Consider the following 25337-nt stretch of genomic DNA (forward strand, 5'->3'; position numbering starts at 1 on the left):
AAGAAAAAAAAGAACAATTCACCAATCATAATAAACACTGTCCGATCAGATGGAAATGTGAAATGATAATTATTATATTCCTGTATTATTTTACAAACCATAGACAAGGACAAGTGTCACCCAATAAGAAAATTTCTTTCCAGAAGAAAAATTAAATGTAAGAAGGAGGAAATGTACAGCAAAGGGAGAGAAGGAACATTATACACAAATAAATAAATAAAAAAATAAATCCTCCTTCCTGAGGGTGTTTTACTCAGGTAGTCGTTGTCTCTGAAGTGCAGGATATGTTCACGTAAAGGGCCGCCTGGCAGGCAGAAATAAACTTGCATCCCCTGGACACGTCTGCAGCTTCAGATCAATGCAGGCTATTAAAGCCAACCTCGGAGAGACAGCTTTTTATTTTAATGACATATTGGAAAAGATAATTAGCCTTATTTACATAAAATAATGCCAGCCTGCCACGGTGGGAAGGATAGAGGGAGAGAAAAATAATAATAATAAAAATGAAAAAGAGGAACAAAGCGGCAGAGAAAGGAACAAAACTGCTCTTGCGTTGAGGTAAACAGTTCTGTGCGAAAGCCTTCAGAGCTGCCAAAATGTCAGAGAGGGAACAATAAAGCAGGGGCCTGCATACACACATGCAACTCGCACATAGTTCTGTCGTTCTCACAAAAAGGCCTTTGTTTAATTGCAAGGATCAGTGGGGTCCCAGCAGAAGGACAAGACCGTTTTGATCGCATTTAATTAGGGGAGCGCTAATGAGGGGCTTCCAAACTGCGGAGGCCGTGCGGAATACCTGCCTTGGCTCCCGTCCCTGTTAGTGATACACCGGTGGTTGAGGTTGTCATTCTCCGGACTTCGAAACCCTCCGGAGTCAACGGGCCGACGGCGAATCCGTCGCCAGCACAGCTGCGCGGATGAAACATATTGTCTCTCGTCTTCTGGGACAATAATTGTTTTCTGGTTAGGCTGCGGACGACATTTCAACTGGCCCCTGCAGCACAGGTCCAGCACGGATCCAGTAGTGAGGAGACCCCGGAATTATTAAATGCTGCGGCGTCTGTTCTGCTCCTTCTCCTTTTCCAAGTAGGGTGCACAGGTACCTGTTACTTCCCAAGACACGACCCCCCGAAGCGTGTACGCGTACCCCCCCCCCCCCCCCCGTGGGCGCATGGATCCGAGGCTCAGAACCACTGTTCTACAGGAATTAATTTGCGAGCGGGAGAATATCTGAATGAATGAATTCGACTGCCGTTTAATTTACTGTGTGTAAGAGACCCCCCGGGGAATAAGTGCTGACATGCGGGGAGGTGAGAGTGAAATTGATATAGCACTGTACACGCGTCTTAAACAACAGCTCCTGCTGTGACGGCAGCCGCCCCTTTCCGCACCAGCTCTGCTAATTTACAGTTTGTTACCCGCAGTACCTTAAATTCACAAAGTGCCGCGCTATTTGCAGCAGAACCTTCATTCTCCCCAGATAATAGCGACACATCATGTCTTGCTTTACCCCTTCTTTTTTTCCTTTCTTCTTTCTTTTTCTCTCACTGAAATGCTGCAAATTTATGCTGGTCTTCCTCGCACCTGCTTTCAGGAGAGTGTAAAGAAAGGATTTCGAGCTTCCGGTTTCAATATTGATTACAGGACTTTATATAGGAGACTCAAAGGTTTCTCTAGTTTGAAAGAGCGGGTTTATGAATTACAGATGTATGCATTATTCATTGAAGTTACTGCTGGGAGTGTATAATGTCACGTAATCGTGGTGCAACAGGTAGAACAGTGCTAAGAGCTGCTGCCTCTGGACTCAGGCGCAGGTTTGAATCCCAGCTCGTGCTGTATTGGCAAGGTCACTGCCCTAAATTACTCCAGTTAAAACTGCCCTGCTGTATAAATAGGTGAAACAGTGTAAGTTACTTAACATTGAAATGCTTTGGAGAAAAGTGTGAGCTAAATGAAAAATACGGAGAATTTGTTGGGAAAAAAAAAAAAAATCCAACTTTAAAAAGTGCTGTAGAGATGTGGGAGCAGCCAGTAGGGAAGAGGTTAGAGCATCACCTTCAAAAAAGTCTTTTTTTTTTTCTTTTTTTGTTTCAGGTAAATGGACAGATAATAATAATAATAATGAGATACAGTATATACATAGGTGACTGTCAGCTGAGCTCTGTAGAGTGTTTTTCAATGGCCTAAAGAGGGTGGTGTTTCACTCCATTCCAGCGCGCATGCTCAAATCAAAGGAAAGTAACTATTTGCAGAGTTAGACAAAATGTTGCACGGTTAAAAGACACCTTGGCCATTTTATATGACACAGTGCTCATGGGGGCACTAATGCATGGCGTTTCAGAGTTGACCATCGGGGTGCATTGCATCAGGTGGGCAAATCACAGTGACACACAGCGTTCCTGGAGGAGAGGCAGCATCGCTCCCTGTCTGACTGATTAGACACCGCTGCAACCTTTGGAATCAGTTGGAAATTTTCCATTTTTGCTACATCGTTCAATTAATTTCGCTAACTTCCTTATTCCCTCGATATATATATACATATTAACATAGTGCAGCTCAATATCCATGGATTTTACTCGACACGACCAGAACTTGCAAGCAGCCGCTGGTCGATTGATTTATTTTTTCGGCCCTTCTAATTACTAGCGGATGCCTTCCTGTTTAATGGACTTGTCGGATCCATCTCTGCAGTCTCATAGACACTGATCAGCTCCCTTCTGCTCCTCTGCTTTCTGCTGGGGCCTGTCGCCAAGGTCCTCTTGTTTGCCTCCACCCACCTGAAATGTCAAAGTCCCAATCAATCGCTGTCTTCCAGAACGTTTCCCAAGAAACCATGAACGCGTGCACGTGTGCACAACTCGCCGTCCTGGGCTGATAAAACTTTGTGTGCTAATGAAAGCAGAGGGAAGGAAATGCCACGGCCATTCAAAACTGTTTTCTTCCACTGGAGTTTGCATACCAACCCCATTTAATGTAGAGTAATTAGCTGCACTGGTGTGCTGGGAGAACCACAATACCACACTTCTGCCAAGGTGCCCGATGTTTTTACCATTGTGTACTGTGATTTATATTTACTTCATGCTGCTACAAACAAACAAACTGGTTAATTCATTTGGTCCTTATTTGCACCTGACTGATCATCTAATCATGGCTGCAGTTTTCATTCATTGAGAGGCACACAGTTTGCTGTGCTGTCATGAGTAAATCATTACATTTTCACAAATCACCTCTTGCGTCCTGCAATGGGATGAAAAACGCAGAAAGATCTGTTTATGTAACCGTTGCACATCTATTCAGTTATCCTCTCATCCCAGGTTTCATTTATTTGCTATGACAAGTTTAACTTTGGTGCTGGGATTTGAAGTCATCCCGATACCTCTTTTGAGACTCTGCCACCCTATTGCTACAGGGTTCAAATCAGGCGATCCTGGTTGTGTTTTCACCCACTTTATTCCCTCTGCTTCAATTCTGGTTCTAGCCTCCGGGTGCTTACAGTCATTATCCTGAAGGAAGCAATGTCTTGATACATATTTTATTTGTCTAAACCCAAATACATTGATATTTCTGATATAAGGTGCAATACGAAATGGCATGGATAGAAGGCGCTACCACAATGCATCAACTAAGCTGTTGACTTTTGGTGGGAGAACTGATAGAGCAATTCATTAAAATTGACAGTCACAAATCTATACCCAAGAATGATACTGTAAATATAAGTAACTGATTTTGCCAGTTTCCTGTTTGTCATCATTAATTCTTGTATTTATTATTATTATTATTATTATTATTATTTTTCTTCTTCTTCTTATTATTATTATTATTATACTTGATTTATTTGTTCGTGGCGAGCACGATGGCGCAAGAGGTTTGCCCAGGTCTTGCTCTCTTGGGGTGCTCTGTGACGGACTTGCGTCGCGTCCTGGGTGTGTCCCCTCCCCTTCCAGGCTTGCGCCCTGTGCTGCTGGGTTAGGCTCTGGTTCCCTGCAACCCTGCTTGGAACAAGCTGTTTCAGACAATGTGAGTGTGTATTTGTTTGTTATTTGTTTCTGCAGCCTGTTAACAAGGAGCAAGAGCAGAATATATATATATATATATATATATATATATATATATATATATATATATATATATATATATATATATATATTATATAGGCCCGCATTAGGTGTTGGGGAACCAGGACAACCTGATGACAAGTGGACTACTGGAACAAGACATTCATGGACATGGACTGAGAACATGGAATTGATGGAGTGCTACTATAACAGGAGACCCAAAGAGAGGGGTTAAATGCACCATATGTGGGATGAGCAGAAGACCAGCATCCACACTAAGGATGTGGAAGGTGAAGTCCAGAGTGGTCCCACTTGTAATAGGAGCACTTGGGGCTGTTACCCCCAAACTGGGAGAGTGGCTCCAGCACATTCCGGGAACAATATCTGAAGTCTCTGTCCAGAAGAGTGCAGCCCTAGGAAAAGCTAAGATAATGTGCAGAACCCTCAGGCACAAAGGCGTCTGGTAAAGGACCTGAGCTTGAGAAGGCAACAGACACCACCCTATGTATATAGTTACAGACTGAGCTGTGTGGAATCCTTTAACTAATAAACAGATGGAAAAGTTTGCACATAATCTCAAAATGAATCATTCATCAGAAGCCAAACTCATTGTCATAGTTTTTATGCTACATCCCTGTTTTGCTTGAGAATTAAAACCCACGGCTTCATATTTCTTGTCTCCATTCAGCCAGCTCGGTACTTGCTGGTACAGACAGGTAACCTCTGCCTCTCTGTATACCATCTTCCAGTAAATACCATTACAAATAACAAGGATTTCATCATAGTTAACCACATTAGTATATTTTTTTCCAGGTGTGGATAAGAAAGATAAATGCTGAGAAAAATTTATAACAAAAATGACTAAAACATAATTTTAACCCTTGAATGATTATTTTCTTAATATTGTAACAGTAATTTATACCTATTCTTGACCTTTTTTTGAAGTTGTGCCATCTTTATGTTTTCATTTCATTTTTTTCTTTTCTTTAACCTAGTAGACCCTATCTTAAGAAACAAATAATAATCTGCATCTTTTAGAAGTGAACAGTTTGATCGCAGCACAGCAGGCTGCAGACAAATTTTTTGCAGTTCTTGTAACCTGTGATCTTGGGTTTAATGCTATATTGTCACAGCACACTTCTTGATGAATAGTGAATGTGCTGTCTTTGGGGTTTTTCTTTAAGCGATAATGAGTCACAACAACTCTGCAGTACCAAAGGTGTTTATAGAGGTGCCAGAAACAAGTGGAAATAAGGAATAGGTACTTTACCCTGTGCAATACTTACAAATATACTCCATACTTCATGTGTGCTACCTACAAACATAAAATTTGTGTACATACACACAACACTCACACAAAAGCCCACACGAGCCCTTTAAGTGCTTTCATTAATGTCTTTATAAAAGATGGGACCATTTTAGTCCAAAGAGGTATCTCAGTAATACAGATATCAAAGCAGAAAACATTAATCTCAATAAAACAAGTTATGCAACTAGATATTTTGTCAATTTTATTAATGAGTGGTATTTATGTTATTATCCACCATTGTTATAACATACAATGATTAATCCAACTAATTTAACAGAAACCCCAGCAATGGGTTTTCCCATACTGCTCCAAATGAACATGTGCACCACAAAAGCAATATGTAAGGCCACCACAGTGCTGACATGGATCTTCTGCTTGAAATGAAAGGAGGCTATGCTCATCAGTACCATACAAGTAATATGCTAGTGTTATGTACAATGGGGGGAGATGAGTGTTTGCATGTGTTGTATGATGTGAAAAACTGCAACCGCTCATATGTGTGAACCTGCTGAGTTATTTTAACTCTTTGGGGAAGAATTTGTAGACTTTCCTTTAGATGCCTAACTAACACTTTTATTTATTGCACGGAATTTACACAAAACAGTATTTATGAAGTGATGCCAGCAGTGAAAATTGTGTGAAACTGTTGCTTCTAAGTCTCGTCCCACTGGGAAAGGCTGACACAACTAAATCAACAATTTTTTTATTTATTATTTTCTTATTTTTAGGCACACTCATTTCTTTTCAGAGCGAGTTCATATTTCTGTTTTATAATTCCTCATTTAGATGATGCTTCAGCTTTACCTATACTGATGGATAATGTATTATTCTTATTCTTCTTCTTCTTCTTCTTCTTCTCCTTCTTCTTCTTATTATTATTATTATTATTATTATTATTAGACAAAAATTCAGGGTGAGTACCACAGCATCAGAAGGAATTTAAACTTAGGTTTGTAAAATCCAAGGAAGTAGCTAAACCAACAGCACTACCTGCTGACCTTATCGATATACTATACTAATACAGTATACATTATATATTTCCATGTTTAATATATAAAGAAAATGTGTCCAATGGTTCTGTGACACTACGTGCACGAAATGTGACAAATGTGAACATCCGACAAGCACAGTATTTAAATCATTGCACAGCTGTACTTTATGTGATTAAACAGCTGGATAATGCCTCCATGAAATATGGGATTCACTGTGCCTCCGGGATTGACTGACTGGAACAATGTAGCAGCAGATAAATGGGGAATAACGGGAGAGCTGCCATTGCACGCTGCAGCATCACACATCCTGCCTGCACTATAATGAGGAACTTTGCACATTTTTATGATTGCATCTGTGTACATTTCCCAACAGGCAATCAAAACGTGTCTCTTTTCTGACTGCAATCTTGTTCTCTTTGATACCAATAGGCACCGACTGATTCCGTACAGATAAGGAACATTAAAGCTTTGTTTCATGCTTGTGAATATCAAAGAAGCAATTCCCGTCAGCATTTATTATTTTAACTGTCCGGTGGAGAAGAAATGCATTATTAGGAAAGTGTTCCTGACAGGAATGAGGTCATGGGAGCCTTACTTCCTGGAAGTGACCCGGAGAGCCAGTTTGTCACGTCTGGTGAGGAGCTGTGACAGGACCTGCCCTTGCATCCGCTGGCCCAGTAAAGTATTGACACACGACGGCGGGAGTCAATTGAGTTTCTCCACTGTGTCAACGGTAGCCATGTCTATCAAAATGCCGATGGCAGTGACAGCGACCAACAGGACTCAGACACAGCGCACTTTAATTTAGAGAAGAAAAGAATAAATCTCAAGAAATCAGTCATTGAAATGTCGTGATTTTTTCTTTTTTTTCCCAATACTTTTATATCAATGGTATAATATAAAAGGTTTGCGCTTCATCACTGCTGTCACTCGGAAATTTGATATGAGACACTAATCTTAGCATTCAGTATCCTGTATGGTTCACACATCGTATCCATTTCTAATTCATTTCTCTCTTTGTAAAGATTGAAAACCAGCAAAGAATGTATCTGGCATAATCAAGCATTACTGCCTCATTCACTTATTTGCTTGTTCACTTGTTTATTCCATTCTTCATTTATTGATCAATCAATAAATCAATCAATCAGTGGGATTACTTTCCATCCATCCATCCATCCATCCATCCATCCATCCTTTTAAGGTACACTTGATGTAATCACACACACACACACACACACACACACACACACACACACACACACACACACACTTTCAGAACCGCTTGTCCCATACGGGGTCGCAGGGCATATTTATTTATATTTTATATTTATATTTGTATTTATATTTATTTACATTTATTTCTACAAGAAAAATAATTGTGAGTTGAAAACCATGTGTCACATTCTGTTTTGCTTTCCTACTGAAGAAACTTCTGTAACTGGCAGGAAAAACTGAAAGACACTTTTAAGTGACCCTGAAAGGACACAGTTGTTGGCTCCCGAGCAGGCGATCCATGTTCACCCCACGTGAGAACGAAGATGCATGAAAAAGGGACACAGGACACATTCACAGCTTCCAGAAGCCTGATCATATCTGAATAAAAGGGCCACTGATCACGTCTGCCACGGATGCATTACCATAAATAATACGAGCCCATCAAAATGAAAGTCAACTTGAGAATATGTTGTCCTCCGCTGTGGCAATGAACCAAAGGAGGGCCATAAATACAGCCCAGGCTGGATTGGGGATGGGGGATGGGGGATGGGAATGATGGAAGGCGAAGAGCAAACAGCTCACAGTGCCAGAGAACCTCAGACCTCCTACGTTCCAATTTCTTGTAGAATTTCACATAATGTTGCACGTTCTGAAATGCCGCCAAATTAATTTTTAAAACAGGTTTCAAATAGAGCATAAGCTACTGGGTGCAACTCCTGTGTAGTCGCCGCTCGAGTTCTTTCAGTCCATGTTTATTTAATTGCACTTTCCTTCACCATTGGCGTTCTGTGAATTAATTATACAGTTTAAAAATAACATCCCATAACGGCTTAGAAGTGCAGCTTTGACAAATTAATATCACTGTCTCTCAGCAATGGCACTGAAGTAAATCCGTTCAACTTTCCAACTCATCCTCACATTTAACATTAGAAAGATTTAAATATAGTAAGCAGGTTGTTACCTACAAAGATTTGTCAAGAAACACTCTAATCTTTAATTAAATTTAAAAAAAAAAGATGGAAAGTGACTGAAATAGAATCTTATGCTGCATTCCACCTGAAATATGCATTACTGAATGTTCAACAAGGATAGCCGGTGTCCAAAGTATAATGTAACTGTATTACATGTATGGCACTCTGCACCTTTTATGTGCTCAGGTTTTGTATATTCCTTTTCTTTGCAAACTATAAAAATGCACATTTTTTTTACAGCTGTTCAATTTCCTGAATTTTATTATACAAGTATCAAACTAAGAAAAATCAGCTAAAGTTATTAAAATTGTTGCTGACTGAGAACCACAAAGACATTTAAAGTGAATAACTTTCCTTCATACATTCTGCTATTCTGTGAAAAGATGTGAAAATATTTCCTTGAAAAGATAACATGTCCTTGTGGCTGTAACTCAAGGTCTTTCAAATTATTATTAATATTTATAAATAATCTATATAAGAGACTGTCTTTGGTGTGTCTCTTCTCTTTAACTTTTGGGTAGCCACGTGTTCATGCAAACACCTTTATTCTTTTTTTTTTATTTTTGTGTCATTACTTTATCTTCATTCAGCTAAGCTTTGATCTGAAGTATTGATTGGATTACTTTGTGGATATTAAAATGAGAAATACAAAGTTTAAAAAAAAAAAAAAGTTCCTCCCCCCCCCCGCCCCCCAGGTACAAAAGGTAAAACATAACTTTAAAGCAGATTTTGTCAAGGATGTACAAACAAATAGACAAAAAAAATTCACATACATTAGCTGATGCTTTTCTCTAAAGCAACTTACAGTGAAAAGCTACTCACAGTTATTTACCCATTCATACAGCTGGGTAACATTTACTGGAGGAATTTTAGGGTAAGTACCTTTCTTGAAGGTATTACAGCTGGAGGCAGGAATTAATCCTGCAACTTCTGGATCCAAAGGCAGCAGCTCTAACCACGACAAATTATCCCCAGTACCACCAGGTAGATAGATAGATAGATAGATAGATAGATAGATAGATAGATAGAGACCACTTTCCTGTATATATAACAACATTCAAAAAACAAACAAAAAAAAAAAAAATTAAGAGCACATTTTATATCCCTCTTGTGGCCACATTTGAATGTGATGCTGTAAATTTTAATCGTTGCAGGTAACTCAGTGCCGACAGCTGCTTGGAAGTGACCCGCCCTTGACATTAGAGCCCATCTCACTAATGAAGACAACTGGATGGGTTCAGTGTAACGCTTAATCTTTCACAAGCAGCAAACATACCCAACCGGTGAGAAATCAACAATTTTGCTGGAGCGTGAACACGCATGGCTGACCCAAGATCTGGTCAGATGTTCAACGTGAGGGTTTTGCTGACTGAATCCACCGCCCATTCCCCACATCTGCAGAGCGTCTGCGCTGCATGTCTAATAAGGACCTTGTGAGTTTAATTTCCTGGTTCACAGATATCCAAGGAGATATTTCCCCAGTGATGTTAGACATCAGCTTCTTCCAGCACAGCCTGTTATCACTTGCTCTTCTGGTGATGGTCCTGGGTGATAAAAGCACTGAGCACATTTTGTGATTAACTAATGAACCCTACCCCATGACAATTAATTGGTCGCCTTTCAATGAACATTTCTAATAAAAAAGGCACTCTCCTAGGAATAAGCTTTGATTCAATTACCTGATAATCACCAATCAAACTCAAGCACCATGTTTATGTCACTTGAAGGTTAACTTTATAATTACTGTAGCATCTTTGTTTGACTCTCCTGTATTATTTTTCTGCCAGATATATTAATAGGTATACATAGACTGGCTCATGAATTTATCACAATGAAGAATCGGCAGGTCCTCTTGGTTAGTTGTTAAGTGCATTGAACTTTTGACCCAAACAATGCTGGGTGAAGCCCACAAACAAGAAAAGTTAAAAAAAAAAAAAAAAAAAACAGCTCTGTTCATATATTTATTGACTCCCTCAAAAGTACAGTAAACGTAATGTTAATAGTGTACAATATATTTACATATTCTTGTATATAAATTTAGCTTACAGACAGTTTAAAAAATCAAATATTTGAGTTACCAACAAATCGGTAGAGTGTATTTGCATTCTGGAGCTTTTTCAGTGAAAGTCTTAAATCAATTTTAATGGCACTTTGGATTCAAATGCCCTTTATGAAATAGCCCTTTTCTTTTCCACAACTTGCAATGATAACAAAAATGCTATGCTGCTGTTGCCACACGAAGTAAGGGAAGATTACTTGCAATGTTGTTGTAATTCATTTTCTTTATTTTGAACCAGTATGCAATGAACTTTTTATGATCATTATACATGACACAGCTAAGAGCAAAGGACCTCTCTTTGTATGCTCTCTAGGAATATCTCAGATATTCAGCTCACATACTCTATGCCATCAGTCTTCTTATTAAAAATAATAGGTGTGTGTTGGTGGCACATCTTTAATATTCTGTTCTTTATAGATGCAACAGCTACCAGCTTTTCATTGTGCTTGCATGGAACAGAGGCAGTGAAGTCAAAGCAACCATCGGAGCTGACTGCAAATTAGTTTTTTTTCAGTACAACTTATCAGCAGGGGCCATTGAACAGAGCTACGTTGCTGCACGTGCGCATGAATAATTTTAAAACTTAAAATGACAGGCAGAGAGCAAAAGAGGCCTGAACAGATCAACTTTCAAGGGAAAACAAAATTTTTCTATGCTATTTTCAGTACTTATACGAAGATCAGTGGAACGAAAGTAAATTGACTCTGCATTACAGGGAGCATTCCAACATCTAGCTGTATGTGTAGCTATCCTTGGCCTTGACAAATTGAAGGCCCTTCAACCCAGAGTACCACTACACACAGCACCAGATAATAAAACTTTCCAAAAAGAGGAGTATGAGATTACTTTTTAAGATTTTGCCATAAATACGTTGTGCTTGAGAGTTACCAAGATGTCATGTTCAGGGGCTCCCATGCGGCTCATCTGCCCTGCAGTTTAGGCACAAATCAATGAGGACTGAAAGTTTTTCGGTGGAAGGACACAGATCAGTGTGTCGTTGTTGTGTAAGATCATCCTGCAGGTCTACAGGGTACTTCATCTTGTCTGCCTGCAATGAGTGAAATGACGTTGCTCAAATTACCTCTCACTGAAAGGGTTTATAAGAGACAGCAGGTTGCAACCTCAGGGGTGCAGATTCAAATCCCACCTTCCGCTATGGTGCCCTTAATCCAGGTACCTACTTTGAATTGCCTCATTAAAAATAACCCAACTATGTAAATGGAAGTTACTTTGGGGAAAGTGCCAGTTAATGTTAATGCAAAGCTAGCATCTGAGCTGGTTGAGATGCTGCTATTGCATCACAATTGTACCATGTTGACAGTGAGGTTGGACAGTGAGCAGAAGATGTTAGGGTGGGCATTCCAGAAATCCAAGGCAAAGAGTTCCTTGGTAACAGTTAAATTTGTATTAAGACTGAGAGAAAAAAAAAAAAAAAAAAAAACACCTTTTTCCATGCTCAGCTCTGTTTTTAATATAATTTCACTTAATTACTCCCACAAAAATTTGAAGGCTGACAAAATGAGCATGTGATGAGACTTTAAGAACAGACTCCTGGCAAAAGAAGCTAATTTAGTCTCTGTTCTCTCAAAAGCTGCTCTGTGTCTGATCATCAAGTTTTCAGAACTGAGACAGAGCTGGCCAATTTGGGGCAATTATCTTGAGTACAAGATTTTTTTTCCCATTTTTTAATGACAGCTAATTGTAATTATTTCATTAGGTTGCTTTTTTTCATCTGGTCCAATGCAATTCCAAATTGTCAAAATTTCCTTCACATGTAATGCTGACCTAACCTCACCCTTGTATGAAGACCTATTCAAGGAATACGTATTTCAGAAGACCAATGTGGTGTCTCCCATATGTCTCCAATGTCTTCCCTATTTCAGTTCAATCTCATATTATTATTGTCACACCAATATCCCTGGGTGAGGGTAGTGCTACTGAGGAGGATCGGGCCCCACAGATTTCTTAGATGGCAAAGTCACTGACATAAAAAAGCAGTGCAACTGAAAGAGTTTAATAATGTCCAAACAACAGGCAACACAATATAAAATGGAACTAAAAAATGCACAAGGGCTATACTACTGTTTGCATTCAGCAAGACCTCATACACCTCACCACTCCTTCTACTCTGGGCCTCTTTCTACTGTATACCCCTTTTAGACCATACTATAATCAAACGTTCCAAGGTTATATATTACGGCCAAATCAAAACTCATTACCCATGTTGGTATTGATGGGCATATATATCATAATCAAGTGCCCGCTGTGTGGCAGGCCTGGGGTTTGAGTCCTGTTTGGTGTGCTTTGCAGTGGACTGGCATCCCGTCATGGGTGTGTCCCCTTCCCCCTCGGCTCTGTGCCCTGTGTTGCCGGGTAAGGCTCCGGCTCGCCGCGACCCCACTTGGGATGAGCGGTTGCTGACAATACATGGATGGATGGATCACATTTATGGATTTCACAGCACAACTGCACATATTGAACTCCCCTGCAATAATGGTACATTCTCAAAGCAAGGATAGGCAGTTCCCATAAGGCATTATAAAGCCAGATGAAAGGTGGTGCATCTGTTTGGTAGAACAAGTTAATTTTTAATCAAGGATTGAATCATGGTAACTGTTAGCTGTAGTAAAATGGCCTAGTTCTGTGTTTGAATTTGTGTACACACCCCCAAAGACAGTGTTGTGATGTTGTATTATTTTAAGCTTGCTTTATGCCAGGGTTGTGACAGTGGATGTGTGTTGCTATGGATGTATACAGGTTGCCATACTGGAGCAGCCTAGTCTGTCACAGCTGTGTCTGGGACATTGCTGTTTACACACTTGATTCTGCTTTGTTCAGAGTGTGACTTTGCAGATGCCTCCAGATGCAGATGTATGTCTTTGCCTTCACATTGATAGCTCTCTGCTTTGTGCATTATTATAGAAAATTTTTATTAACTGATTAACTCTTCTTTGATTCCTTTCCCCAGAAACCTGGGATGGTAATCTTTATACAGCAAAAATGATTCATTTCTATTTGATTTGTCCTTCTGCCTTGTGCCAGTCTCATTCAGTCATTATATAGAATGTCTTTCAAAAGATGTTGAGAGAAAAGCTGAGCAGGGTGCAAAAAGATGTGAGAAAATGAATTCCTTTTTTGGCAACGACAAATTTGTCTTTGTAAATAACCATGTTAATCGAAGCTTCACCGGCCTGTGCTGTGAGTCGAGTCAAGGGGAAACACTGAGGTTTGAAATCCTTGAATCTGGACTAACAAACAGACCAGAAGACTGATCATATTTTAACATGTTCGAGGAGAGAGGGTAGTAATATGCTGATGGTGTGGGGGAATCCAGGGGTACGAGGCACTAGGTGATGCTTTATTTATTTATTATGCATGTCAGTGCTGACTGGAGATACATACCTGAACACTGTTTTACGTTAAGTGCCCGAATGAGTCTGTTCTGCTTGGACCGTATCTTCCAAGCCCCACGTAAAAATATAAGAGAGGGTTCAACTGGCAAGATGGTAAAAATTTAAAACCAGTTAACTGAATGATAAATTCAATATTACTAAAATGCAAACTACTTGAAAGATGTCTACTTTATTAAAATGTTTTATTGTTGTAAAATTACTGTTAAATTAGGGCTGCATAGTGATGTCGTGTAACATGGAGTTGTTCTATCTGCATAAAAAAAAAAAAAAACAATCCTGTTAAAAATGGATACCCTGACAACCAAATACACTGGATTTTAAATGATATTTTACATAATAGATGTTTTTTTATTTACTTGCAGTTCTCTGATTTTAATTTTAATTTGTTAACCTTTCATCTATTTTTCCTTTCGTAATTTAACTTGTCTGTGGGTCAGTTAATTCTTATTTTCTTTTAAAATAGTTTAAAGTTTTAATGGCTTTGCATTAAAATATCTCAAACCAGGAGTCTGTCTACTCTAGATTTTACATTGCTAATGAGAAAGAGCACATGGGCTCAGGTTGTTTTAGGAGTTAATATCTATAAATGTGTGATTAATTTGAAGCCAGCTAGAGAGAGGAAGAAATTTAAGAGGAGAAATTTATCAAAAGGAGAATTAAAGAATCTGAAGTATCAAGTCCTAAGATAGCTCAAAATCTGTAGAAGATGCTTTGATACATTTTTCAACCCCAGCGAGAGGATCGATTTCCAGTTGCAGAGCAGTAGTTATCACATAAATGACTGATTGGTGTGTCACTGAAGACACATCAGTGAACATTATAATTGTGCTGATTGTATGTGGCCTCTTTTTCTTAATCAAATACACCATTACCACACAATTCAGTTTAATACTATATTTTGTGTTTGCTTTGTTATGTACATGTAAAATACCAGTTGATATGTCAAAGGTTTAAAATCTGTATTTCACGTCAAAGGAACCAATTATTATTAAATATTAATTAATTATTCACACATTTGTTAACAATAACTGCACACCCAGTGCATGGTTACAGTGGTCCAGAGTATCCTAGAAGTATAGGGTTGTGAGGCAGAGTACACCCTCATTTACTAGCATATACACACAGAAATGGACTTTAAAGCCAACAGTTCAACTGAAAAGCATATCTTTTTGCTGTGAGTGGAAACCCATGAGAACATGCAAAATCTAGACACACTGAGCCGGATTTGAAACCCTTTCCAAACACACAGCCAAGGAGCTATGAGGCAAAACTATCTACTGCACAACTGCTGGCCCTGGGTTATAGTACTTTTATGTAAATTACAGAATATTAAATTTACAAATTGTACAAAAACTCAAACAACATTGAACAGAAAACTTAACACTGGAACATAAAACAGTGTGATGGTTCAAGAGATGGGCTACTGACCTAAATGTTTCTTGTTTAGTGATCAGCCAAGTAATTTCTGGAAACATACATGAATAAAGCTACAAACCAAGAAAATCACTTTGGATTTGCAAGCACATAATAAATAATAAAATATATTTTAAAAAAAATAAATAAATAGAACAAAAAAGAAAATAAAGGACAAGTATGACCTACAAAAGAATGCAGTGAGTAGTATACTCTGTAATCAGCTAAATTATTCACATTGTGTTAACTGTATAAATTATAACCTAACTGTATTAATTATAACCTAGCTTTGTACTGTGGGTTGTTACTAATGCATACTGTAAATCACACCCGCAAGCTATTTTGACAAGTGTATTGTCTGGAATTAAAGTGTGAAACTCACAACATAGTAGACGAAGTTGCCATGCAGTTTCAGCTGAAATATAAACTCTGAACGTGTTCCCAGCCAGCATGTAGCTGTATAAAGCTCCTTGAATAGGGGCAACTTAGAATTACATATTTAGCAGACACTTTTCTCCAAAGCAGCTTCTAATGAACTCTATGTAATGTTATCAGCCCACACACCTTATTGACCAAGGTGACTTATACTGCTACATACACTACTTACAATGGGTCACTCATCCATATGTCAGTGGAATACACTTCTCTGTCACTCATACGCTATGGGTGAACCTGAACAGCATGTCCTTGGACTGTGGGAGGACACCCATACAGACAGAACATGCAAACTCCACACAAACTGAGTGGAGATCAAACCCATATCCTCGCACAGCATCCAGGCACTGTGGGACAGCAGTGCTACTCGCTGTACCACCAAACTTCTAGTCACACCTGCACTACTGCTTATTTATCACCAAGCAGAAAACTATGAAACCCAAGCAGTGAGAGGGTCCAGAGAAATGAACCTGGAACATAAAGCTGTAACTCTGCAATAATTTCTTTATAACTTGATCATGCACAGTCTCCTACACACAGATAACACAAAAAGACCGTCCATTTCCACTTGGAGCTTTGGAATAAACTCCAGTCCCCCAAGGAACAACACCATTCCAAAGACACTTAAGCATATACTAATTTATGCGGTTCATTGAGTTATATCACAGAGGAACATGACCTTTGTTCCATGCATTAAAAGAAAATGAGGGTAATCGTCTAAGTCAAAGTGATAAATTATGCAAAGGAAGTCAGCCGCACTGAACAGAGACTGTGGATGAGGAATATTGCACCCTGACTCTGATAAATACAATGGCAGCAATGAGGTGTTTAAACATTTACGTAACAGGCAGAGCATTTGGCATAATAGTGGAAGAGCTGGACCTATGCCTGGAAGGTTGCAGGTTCAAGTCCCCATTGGTTTTTTTCCTCTTATGCTTTATCAAGGCTGATGTTTTAGTCTGACTCTAGTTATGTAAAATAGCAAACTTTTTTCATCAGTTACAGTGGAAAATAATCTTACTAAAATACAAATATAAAGGCAATGAATGTTGACATTTTGGTGAGCATAAGTTAAGAGCAAAGTATATAGTATAAAGCAAAAAATTAGAGAGTCTTTTAGAAAAGGAAGGAAAAAGTAATAACTGAAAAAGCACAAAGGTGATTAATTCACTCTCATCAGAAATTAATCAAAATTTTTACAGTATTATTATTGTTATGTTGAAGGGGATATTAACTCTATCATAAGGCTGTGCATAGGATGAAAAATCTTGGAATTTCTTTCTGTTTGTTTAAAATTTATTCATGTATTTCTTTTCTTTTCTTTTTTAACCAAACCCAGATTATGTGTATGCAGTGCAATCCTGTAAATGCCATAATTATCTGCACTCATACAGAATTAAATATGGCAATGAAACATATTAATAAAAGATCCACATGTCTTGTTAATTACCATAAACTAGTTTCGGCTATGTAATGTAAAGTCTATTAGAATCTCAGTCCCGCTACTACATTCTTGATCAAGAAACTTGCTTTTACTGACTCTAGCAAAAATACCCTGCTGTTCAAATCAGTTAATAAGTATGTCACTTTCGATAAAGGTGTCAGGCAAATAATAAAAAATAGAAGTCAGAAGTAGTAAAAGTAGTATTGTTGAGTCCTTCCTGTCTTAGACTTTACCCTATCAGCTAATTCCAGTCTTCTTCTTAACCGTTTCCCTCTGGTCATGGATTTAACATACATGTTTTCCAGGGAAATTAATGAATACAGAGCTCATAACTCACAGATTTATTACCACTCAAACCTTGGAATGTTATCTGTGGCAATTTCAACCATGGTCCATGTCAGAAATGCTTTGTTATGGAGTTTTGTGTGGAGATTTATTAGATGGTGTATTGAAATGCCTGACTTAGTGCAAATCATCAGTCTGATTTACATGACACTGGCAGGCTATGAATAGGAACACAAAATCGATGTGCTTTTGCAAAAAAAAAAAAAAAAAGGAATGCACAGCTATGTTTACAATTGTATCGCAGAGACCAAAGTGTTAAACTTCTTGAAGTGCCAAACCTCTCCATGTTGTTTGTCTCCACTCAAGAGGCTGATTGATTACCCTGAAAGCTTTACATCAAAGTTAATGGAAAAATGTTGTGTTGATGTAATGCAAATTACTTCTGTACATCTGGGCTGAACATGGATAACACAAATCTTAGTTATTCAGACGGCTCTAAAATGATGCAGTTTCATACCATACATATTAAGAGAGTCATAAGGAAAATATTTAGCTCAATTGTTGCCTTGAATTTAAAAGAAATGACTAAATATGAGAATAAAAAATTGTCTATTTGCTGTGCATGTTACTTCCGAAAACACGCTCCATTCATTGCAGGTCTGCATATTGATATTCTGATTCAAAGCCAAATGTTATTTTGCAAGTCGTTATTCTACTACACATATTTCTCCAAAGGGAAATAACAATATGGCAGTAATGTACTTTGTTGAACTGCTGATTCTTATTCAGCATAATGTTAATATCATGTGAATGATTTTTTCAAATCCCCTTGTTCATCGGTTATTTGGTACCAACATTTCCTGTGATGAAACTTTTCATATACAGTAATTGTGTTACTGTATGTCATTTGAGTGCTTATGTAAAAGAGGTTGTACAACTTACTATTTACCAATTTATTCCGCTTGACAAATTTGTGGTTTGATCAGAAGTGTAGCAGAAGTCCCCACGTCCCAGGAGATTTAAACGTCAATCTTTGAATTGCGTTCCTTAAGCACAACTGTGTAGTCTTTCGGAATCCAAAAAGAGGCAAGAGCTGGACTTCGGGAATACACTTGACATGTTTGAGTGATGCAGTCTTATTCTTCTTCTGAACTACTAATGAAGTGTGACCTTTCGCTGTCAAAGAAGCTTGCAGTGAGAGGCCCATGCCTTGCTTGGAATTTTGAGGAGCCCATGATCACCTTGAGAAAGAATTGCTCTTAAGTTCAGCCTGATGGAGAAAACACATTGATTGGGACCACCCACCCTCCTCTCGCCAAAACAGCTTAGGCGTTAAATCGTTATCAGCTAACTACTGCACAGATGTGGCACAATCTCATTTTGACTGATAACAATCATAATTCTCATTCTAGTTGTCTTGAGTAATTGTGTTCCTACAACTTTTTTAAAATCGTTAATGTTCTAATCAGATGTTTTGCAGTATGGAACGATTAAAAGCCGCTGAATATTGATCCTGTACACTTGCATGATTATGCACAATCTGTGGAGTTATTTAAAGATGTGAAATTATCCAGCAAATGCCTGCAGGGATTTATTTGAGTGAAACTGCTGATTTATTGATAGTCCAAATTTTTCCTGGTCAGTCAGTGTTTCAACATTGCATTATTCATTAACAAAGAATAGGGAGAGAACATGTCAAATCCCACAATTCCATGTGACAGAAAATAATATTTGAGTGTTTTAAATAAGTGATTAATGAGATAAATCACATGTTTCTTGCAATTAGTTATTTCTTAGTTTTGAAACCTGACCAGAAATAGGTCATTTGAAACAGAATTCTTCATGCTGTCATATTTTGCATGTTACATTGCTGAACCTCTTGCAGCTGTGTAGGGAATCAGGTGTGCTGCACACAGCTACCTGAAATATCTGCAACTGCATGGTAGTTTACGCAGTGTCCAGCTCTTTAAATAATTTTTTACCCTGTTGTTAATGCAGTGCACGTAAAGTGGACTGTAATGATGTACAGGAAACCAGGGTCAGTGCTGGGTAGCTACGAATAGGTAGAAGGGAAAAGTGTTTCCCTGGCAACAAGGCCTTCAAGTAAACCTTTTCCAAAGTCATATTGTCCCATTTTTGCAGTCTAGAAAAGTTTTGACCCAGAAGCACACAAATATTCCCACGGCTTTTTGAAATGTTGTCATCCCGACATATAGCACTTCCACAACTGAAGCCTTATTTAACACATTTTGCTTAAATTATGTAATTTTCCTGACAGTCACAAGTACAGGTGGAACGAGATGGGAATTTTTGTAACCCATCATGTCAAGCAAACAAGCTCAGAATTTGAAGGTAATCAATAAGGGACTAATTAGAAGACAACGAAAAAATGTAGTGGCATTAGTAACAGTACAAGAACATTTGCCTAATAAGTATTTTCCTTACATGGCACTCAGCAAAAAATGCAGACTTGTTTTATACCTAAATATAGCTGCAGACATGTACTTTAGCCATAGCGGTTTTCCTGATGGACCAGACCTGACCAGAAGCTTGTTACGGCTAACAAGCGCAAGTGAAGACTTTTAACAGCCTACTCTAAACTCTTTAAAGTCTTCCTAAGTGCATCAGGGGAGAGAGAATAATACAGGCAAAGAGTGCGTTTTTTGGTGTGGTTTATGTAACTCCAAAAGTTTTTTTTTTTTTTTTTGAGTTGTTTGTTTGTGATTAATATTGCAGATACAATCCTTAAGTCAATCCTTCATGGCTTAATGTCAAATCACTCTTAGAAATTGACTTTCCCTTTCTTTAGGCATAAGAAAGACTTGGGTTTAGAAGAGGTCTTGATGGTCTTGTAGGCAATATCCAGAGACTTGCGCTTGATGCCTGCACTATATCAAGCCAATGGAAAGGGACAAGGAGGAGCAACACATGGGAGCGCTTTAGCAGGTCAGACACAACTCATACAGCAACATTCTGTATCAGCTGGAGATGTCTGATGGAGAAGGCTAGGAGGCCAGACAGCAGAGAGCTGCAGTACACCATAGCCTGTACCAGGAGCTGGGTAGATTTAGTTGTGATATATGGGATCTGTAGCACTAGGGTTGTGGCACCACTGTGTTGAGAAAAGCAGAGATATGAACTGATCATTACCCCCTGACCAATGAAGCAGCTAAAACTACTGGTTTTCCAGTGCAAGTGAAGGATCTTGGTTTTGGAGAGGTTGATTTGTAGATGATCAGTCATCCAGGCAGACAGTAATATGTGAGGATACATCTGTTGCTGCAGAAGGAAAGAAAAGAGAAGAAGTGCTGAGTACCATCAACATAGCTGTGATAGGGGAATCATTGAGAGGGAATGAACTGAACAAGGAGCAGATGGAGGAGATCAGATGGCCCAGCATTGAGCCCTGTAGAACACCAGTTGACAAAGGTTGAGAAGACAAAATGGGGCCATACCAGACTACCTGGTAAATTCTGCCTGATAGGTAGGACTCCATCCATTTCCAAATTTTTCCTTTGAATTCAAGCTGTCCAAAAGAAGAAAGTAGAAATGATGGTTGACTGTGAAATGCTACTTACAGTTTGAGGAGAATAAGGAATGACCACTCCAGTTGACTAGGGAATATAGAGAAAGAAGGGCAGTATTGGCGGAATGGCTAATTTTGAATGCAGACTGATAGGTGTCAAGGAGATTGTTCCATGAAAGAAATACAGAAAACTGCTGATATGCTTCATGCTGCAGAGTTTTTGACAGAAAAGGGACAAGATAAACTGACATGTAATTATGGACTGAATTTGGGTCCAGAGAGGGTCTCTTTAACAGTGGTGAGGTGAGGGCAGTTTTGAAGGTCGATGTGAAGCAACCATTGGAACCACCAGAACCAACTCTTCTTACTTCAACCACAAGCCATATGCATGAATTTTATACGCACCTTTAAGCTTTCAGATGTGAAACTCACTTGTTCATGTACTTTTCAGCATAGTCATATTTAGCATTTGAAATGTCCAGAAAGGACTGGCATCATAGAATACTACATTCTGAATTTCCTTGTGATTTTTGTCAAATGGTTTTATATTCTCTCTTTGAATGTTGCTGTTTAGAATGCCATGCAAATTATATTAATGTACAGAACAAAGACTTTCATAGATTCAGCAAGGACAACCCAGCAATGACCCCAGGCCCTTGCAGTTTTCCAAGTTAATGATGCCCAGCAGAGTCTAAGTGACCCAGTTACCCACAAAAGAATAAAAGAGCCAGTTGAGTTGAAGACAAGAGAAAGGGTATGCCACCAAATATATAATATTTTATGTCAGTTTTATTCTTTGACCTGCGGCCCATGTCCATTATATTGCAGCAGCATGTATACATAGCACCAGTTCACTTTACATTTTATCTCTGTATCATTATTTTTTCTCCATGTGAGAATGTAATTCATATTTACAACAGTATCTTTTTTTTTTTTTTAGATAGTGTTCCAGTTTAGTTATTGCATTTATATTCGTTTACTGCTTTGTATAAAACCATCGTCCCACATTTGGTAATATTCACAGATGTAGCCACTGACCAACTTACAATATTTAAGATGAAAAGAAAGAAGGAAAAAAAAATCATTTAAAATATGAGTTTGTATATGTCAAAGTTCAGAACCTTTTGTCATGATGGGTTTCTTGTCAATGAAATTGCTGAGTTTTGCTATTGCTCATTTCTATTGACTGACTGCGGTGGCGCAGTGGGTTGGACCACAGTCCTGCTCTCCGGTGGGTCTGGGGTTCGAGTCCTGCTTCGGGTGCCTTGCGATGGACTGGCATCCCGTCCTGGGTGTGTCCCCTCCCCCTCCGGCCTTACGCCCTGTGTTGCCGGGTAGGCTCTGGTTCCCTGTGACCCCGTATGGGACAAGTGGTTCTGAAAATGTGTGTGTGTGTGTGTGTGTGTGTATTGACTGACTAGGGATTGAACATAAACTTGCACAGCCCATGTGTGGAGTAGAGCAGATTAGCTCACTGAACTTATGACATACGACCCCAGCCAAGAGCTAATCAACTCCAGGGCAGTGCAAAGTCATGCTCGTCATAGGCATGCTTTGGCTCCACAATATGGGTTCCCTGGATTTCTGAACTCTGCCTTGTTTATCTGTTGGCTTTCAGTAGTAAAACTATAGTGTATATTCTCGACACATTCTTATGTGACTGGTTTATTTTACTGCCAGAAACTTTGGGCCAGGCTCTCAGATTTAAGTAGCCATTTGAAAGCATCCTTGATTCTTGGAGGTTTGATTTTGTCTCTCCTTCCCTCACTCTCCCTCTGTCTCCGATGCTTGTTGAATTTAAATGGATAGACTCTTTTTTTTCCCCCCGAATGCAGTGATATTTTTTCAGAATGGTCGTTTGTTTGGAGTCCGTGTTTACTGCTACTGTTTGAAGTGTTTACTGCTAACGTATGAGTAATTGTGCTGAATAAAATTCTTTGTTATTACTGCACAAGTAATGTTTTCTCATTATGAATTGAATTTCCATACATAAATTCACAAGAACCTTGAATAATCAAACTCCTTAAAGACATTTTTATTTCTTTTCTTTTTTTTTTTTTTTTTCCAAATGAAATTGAAGTATTTGAAATGTTTTACATGTTTGTAGTGGATTGTGTCTTTGGGGCTTTCTACTGCAGAGCTGAATTTCTGTATGAAACAAATGTCAAAGTTTGAGCAGCTAACAGTAGCTATCTATTTCATTTCCAACATCTGACTGAAACCCTTTGTTCTGTCACAAAAGAAACAAATAATACCAGATGTGTGATTTCAGAATGCTGCCCTCAAAAGGCTGTTTGTGTTCTGTAGGGATGATTTCTCATAAATTCTATTGATTTGGTGCTGATTAACTATACCTTTCTTATGCATTCATGGAGAATATATTCACCATTTACACAAAGTACGATGTTTTTAGACAATGCAATGAACATGAACCTTAGTTTTCCTAAATGATACAGGGAGCCTTGTGCTTGTTTGTTCCAGTAGGAAATGGAACAAGATATTTCAAATTGTGATATGAAAGCTCCTCTGCTATGCTCTTGCAGGGAAGCACGCTCCGTCCTTCTTGCCTTTCCATGTCTGCTAAGTCCGTCAGATATCAAAAGTGCACGCTGTGTGGTGGGTCTAGGGCTTGAGTGCCGGGTGGGGTCCCTTGCAATGGACTGGCATCCCGTCCAGGGTGTTTCCTCTTCCCCTTCAGCCGTGTGCCTTGTCTTTCCAGGAAAGGCTACGTTGGTTGAGTTGGTCTTGGTCTTCATGTTTACCTTATTAATGTTACTTTGATAGTTTTGCTTCTTTCGTTAATTCTGTGACTTCTATAACTCTTGTGCACCTCTCTGATTGTTTGTTTATTTTATAAAAGTAAAAGTACAAAAGTAGTGCAGTGGTGGAAGACTGTTTTGGGTTCTGATCTTTTATTGTTTTATGGTTGGAGTTAGAAAGTGGCTTGTCTATAAGGATTAGTTCAGTAATGCTTTTTCTTTGCTTTTCAAATACCCTTTGCATTCTGTTCACATTTGTAAGCTTTGATTGTTGGCTATTTTGTGCACTTTGATTATTTGTTTTCTTACAATAACATGAAGCATTCTATTTGTGTGCACTATTTGTTGCCTTGTCAATTCATAACTCATAACTTGGCACAAAAAATTTGTTACACCCCTCTACACCTCTAGACAACCTTGGGGTCATAACAAAGCTTTTACTGGGTACACATTAAGTCTTTTTATGTTTGATGAATGAAGAATCATTCTTACTAAAAATAAAGTTCACAGTACGACAACAGCATGCAGATTACTGTTAGTTACAGCAGCTACCCATGCTGGGTAGAAGTGTAAAAAATGCAGAGAAACTGTATTGAGTTTATGACATCTAAAGAAGGCTTCCTCACTTTGGAATTCCCTGTGCAATAAAAGCATACGATCTACTCTCCTCTTTGTGCCTTTCCCCCACAGATGCTTTGTGCTTTGATTTCACCTTGGCCCGTGGCAAATGGCTTTATCAGCCATATTATCTAAAGGTTTTCGGCAGATAAAAATGGTTCTCTTACAAAGCATTCCACTTGAGTTAATAGAATCAAGTACAAAAGTGGATGAGTATTTATCTTTCCATATCAAATGACAGTGAGCAGAACCTTCACTGAGATAAGCTGCAACAGCACAACTGAATCTATACCGTGTTGTACTGGTAGTAAATGACAAGCCCTGCGTAGCTGTCATCACAAACTTTTGTTTAATGAGAGAAAGATCAAGTTGCACTTTTCCAGATTCTTACCATGTTGGTCTCTTGGTGCTTGCCACTTTCCATACTCTTGCTTGAGCTAGAATTGTCCAGTGCCTTGTGATAAAATTGTTATCCACTAGAGAAAAATGAGGTACCGAGCCAAGATGACACCATACGGCTTCTGCACTAAAAATACTTATGCACCACATTAGCAGAGGAGCAGTCTGTAGCCTCAAGCTTTGGGAACGAATTGATTACATTTTACAAGTGTCAATTCAGGGTGTCTTCATTTTGTGGAAAATATAGCAGATCTCATCAGCTCAGTGTTGAGCTTTTAATTACCACCCTGTAAAGTAGAGAACATGGCTATTAAGTGTGATTTGTTTACAAAATGCTTCTCAAGTTATGAATTGTTCTGCTATATGTTTAATACAGGGCAAGAGTTTTCCTTTAATCTCTTTTGTGATATGCTGAAATTTTACTGGAGTGAATGAACACATTAT

The sequence above is a fragment of the Scleropages formosus genome, chromosome 12 (assembly GCF_900964775.1).
Source record: "Scleropages formosus chromosome 12, fSclFor1.1, whole genome shotgun sequence".
NCBI lineage: Eukaryota > Metazoa > Chordata > Actinopteri > Osteoglossiformes > Osteoglossidae > Scleropages > Scleropages formosus.